The sequence below is a fragment of the Ambystoma mexicanum genome, chromosome 2q (assembly GCF_040938575.1).
Source record: "Ambystoma mexicanum isolate Mex_15411 chromosome 2q, UKY_AmexF1_1, whole genome shotgun sequence".
In the NCBI taxonomy this organism is placed as follows: Eukaryota; Metazoa; Chordata; class Amphibia; order Caudata; family Ambystomatidae; genus Ambystoma; species Ambystoma mexicanum.
Window position 1 is genome coordinate 373,301,098 of NC_090924.1, and position 3,673 is coordinate 373,304,770.

The 3,673-nt window shown below is 49.4% G+C and overlaps 1 non-coding gene across 1 annotated transcript; it reads right to left on the reverse strand.

Moving 5' to 3' along the window:
* Window positions 1-486: 486 nt before the first annotated feature.
* Window positions 487-595, reverse strand: LOC138570483 (U6 spliceosomal RNA). Its single transcript, XR_011303530.1, has one exon. It is a non-coding gene; the product is annotated as a U6 spliceosomal RNA (small nuclear RNA).
* Between the last annotated feature and the right edge of the window lie 3,078 nt (window positions 596-3,673).

A 3,673-nucleotide genomic window follows, 5' to 3' on the forward strand; every position in this document is an offset into this window, starting at 1 on the left:
CTTGTGTGTCTCAAGGCCCAACAAGGCAAGGGGGTGAGGGTGGGGTAATCCTACTATAGGCCTTGTACATTAAGAGCGTGCAAGCCACGTTGTTTATAGCACGCTTGGTTTCAAGCGCGGATCCGGGATTCAAACCTGTGTTGCTCAGTGTGGTCAAACATCAGGGGCCCGCTTACCACACAGTCAAACACTGCTTGGTATAATACCTATTGGGCTTTGAAAGCTGCCTCACGTATTAGAACATACCATCGTATATCCTGACATCATGATCGGAAATCCACAGTAGATGGATCTATATGGACACACGGTATTATGAAATAGGGCCCCTCTTCTTTACCATGCTGTTTGTGTTATTGTACCTACACCCTGTTTCCCTTCATCATATCCTTTGCGCATGCATCATTTAATCCATTCCTCAGACGACGGTCTCGATACCCCAAGCAGGGGTATGCGCAAACTTTCTTTTTTTAAAATTTTTTATTTTATTTCTTTTTGGAACGCTTCACGAATTTGCGTGTCATCCTTGCGCAGGGGCCATGCTAATCTTCTCTGTATCGTTCCAATTTTTTAGTATAGGTGCTGCTGAAGCAAGCACACATGCGCAAACCTTCAATTAAGCCTTGGTGGTCTGAGACTACTGCTCTGATGATGTGGCGGCTATGAGCGCTTAGTAACATAACAATAACATGCAGCAGCCACTTAATGTTCTGCCTTCTGTAGGCTCTGACCCTGGCATCTTGAGGAGTACCACCTTATCAGTGCCACCCTCTGTGTGTCAGCTGTGACTGCTAGTACTGCTCGGAAAACAATGTCTGCCACCATTCAAAATGTCTTCCTTGATAGAAGTGTGGCTGCTGCTGTCACAATGGCTCACACTCGTAACAGTGGTAAGTGTTGCAGTGAAGGGAGAGGTGAACATTCCAGCTGCACAAGTTGCACTGGCACCCAAGTCATCATCCTTTCTGCAATCTCCCAGAATTCCACCTGTGCTATGGCATCAAAGGAGAAGTGGTAGAAACCTCGAGACATGTGCTAACCGGTTGCCATAGATTGATTGAAATGCTCTGATTACTTACCAGGAATCTTTATTACTCCTAGTCCCACTCTTCCTCATCACAGTACTTGCATCATGAGGCCCCTGCCTCCGACACAGGACCTTCTTCTATTTCTTTAAATCCCTATAACTCCTCCCCCACATCCACGTCACTCACTCTCATATTACCAAGCCAGAGCATGGGACCTTCCCCGCAGGGAGGGTGAGGAGGGTCGTCAGTACTGTGACAAGGAAGAGTAGGACTAGGAGTAATGAAGATTACCAGCAAGTAATCAGAGCATTACCTCCATGTCCACTCTTCCTCGTCCCAGTACTTACCTCATGAGGTATACCAAAGCAGCAATGGCGAAAAGGTCCAATGAGACACAGAGCCAAAAACAGTGCAGCAAAACACACCCACAATAACGCTTAATTCACATCCCCACAGACAAAACTCCAAACCTGAAGGAACCAACCCCCGAGTGGGAGAAACTCAACCCATAACGGTTGATGAAAGTGCTTAGACCAGCCCAGGCGGAAGCAATACAAATCTCTTGCAAAGAAACCCTCCTTGCATCGGCCCAGGAAGCCGCCAAACCCCTGGTGGACCGCCCCTGATTGTGCGCAGGCACAGGCAGGCCAGAAACCACATAGGACATGGAGATCACAACACAGAACCACTGGAAAAATGGAAACCACAGATGCCTTCCGCCTAGCCTCAGCCGGACCACAAGCAATCAGAAGACTATCAGATTGGCGGAAAAGAGCAAACCTAGCCAAATACTCCAACATGGCCGGACATCAATGTTATGCCAAGCCACCTCCTCAGGCGTTTTCGGATCATGAAAGAAGTCAGAGAGAACCAGATCCTGAGAGGTGTGAAAACCAAGAGACAACTTTAGGGAGAAACTTCGGACCATACCTCACCACCACCGAGTCCGGCAGCACCCTCAGGAAAGGAGGGTGACATAAGAGAGCCCCAACCTCCCCAAGCCTACGGGCAGAAGTGATGGAATAAGAAAAGCAGATTTCACTGCAAGATGTTTGATATCAATCTCAGAAATGGGCTCAAAAGGAGGCCCTTGAAGGAACCGTAATAAAAGAGGGAGATCCCAAGGGGGAAACGTCTATCAGCACAAGGACGGGAAGACGAAAAACCCTGGAGCAAACTTCCCCACCAACACCTCCCCATACAAGTGACCATCGGAGTCCCCCAAAAGGAATTTAATGGAGGCCCACTGGGAGTGAAGCCTGGAAAACCTGCCAGGCCCTTGTCAAAACCCGTCCTGGAGGAATTGAAGGATAGCGGAGAGGCCAGAAGGCAGGGGAGGGATCCCAGACCGCCCATACCAGTCTCAGAAAAGGCCCAAATGCCTGCCAAACACCTTCAGAGTGGAGGGTCTAAGAGCATCCATTATGGATTCAACAACAGGACCTGAGAACCCCTGAGATATCAGCCTAGACTGAGCTATAGCCACACTGCCCATTGCATCTGGCGGACTTCCAATCACAGATGCCCTTGAAGGGGACACGGCCACCTCAGCACCAGCCAAGGTTCCTAGGACCGAAGCACCAACAGGGAGGGGAAGCAACTCCGGCGGGACCAGAATGCAGCTACCAACAACACAGTCACCCTGGACACTATGATGCACCAAACCACCTGGGGCAGAAGGGGAATAGGTGGAAAAGCATAAAGGAAAACCCCCAAGGCCACTGTACACAGAGGGGGTCCACCCCCAATCCCCTCGGCCTGAAACCGAGAGCAGAAGAGGCAGAGGAGTGAAACCGGTGTCTGAGAAGATCGCTTGAACATTATCCACCCCCCTGATACATTAGGCCACCAGAGACACCAGATGCGATTCCCCCCAGGTGCCTATCTGCACTGCCAGAGCATTCAAGGATTGGCCGGAACCCCTTTTGCGGTTGACATATGCCAAGGCTGTTGCATTATCCGTTCGGACATAAACCACCCGACCGTCTAGCAACTCCTCAAAGTACACCAGAGCTCGGAGAATGGCACAACTCTCGCCAATTGGATGATCGATGGCTCTCCCCAGATCTCACAACCCTTGAGCTGAGAGGACCCCCAATGTAGACCCCCCCAACCCATTCTGCTGGCATCGGTAGTAAGAGAGGCCACATGAAGAAGGACCATGGACACCTTAGCCTGTAGATTTGGAACCCCCCAGCCACCATAACAGGGAGACTCGCAGCGCTGGGGACACTGAAATCAAAGCTTTGAAAGCCGAGACGTCGGGACAAAAATATGTCAGAGGTGACATCATGGTACATGGCAATAATGAAAAACCTATCAAGATTTGGGATTGGCTAAGGGAAACATCTAAGTACACATTCTATAGGAACTAGGATTGTGATTGGCTGTCCACTATCAGGTGGGCAACATATGCCTACCTTTACAACATATAATCTTCAGAAACATTAGATAAACAGTTTTTCATTGGTCTTAAAACTATAAGGTCCTTCAATAAATGGACTAGTATAATAGGTTGACATGCTTGTGCCATGTCCTGAACATTCAGTTCACTTAGCAGCATGTAAGCCCAGACCCAGATGCAAGGAGATGGGGCATGACACTACCTCTCCACCCAATTAGCCCAGCATCTCATCACCATGCCTTCT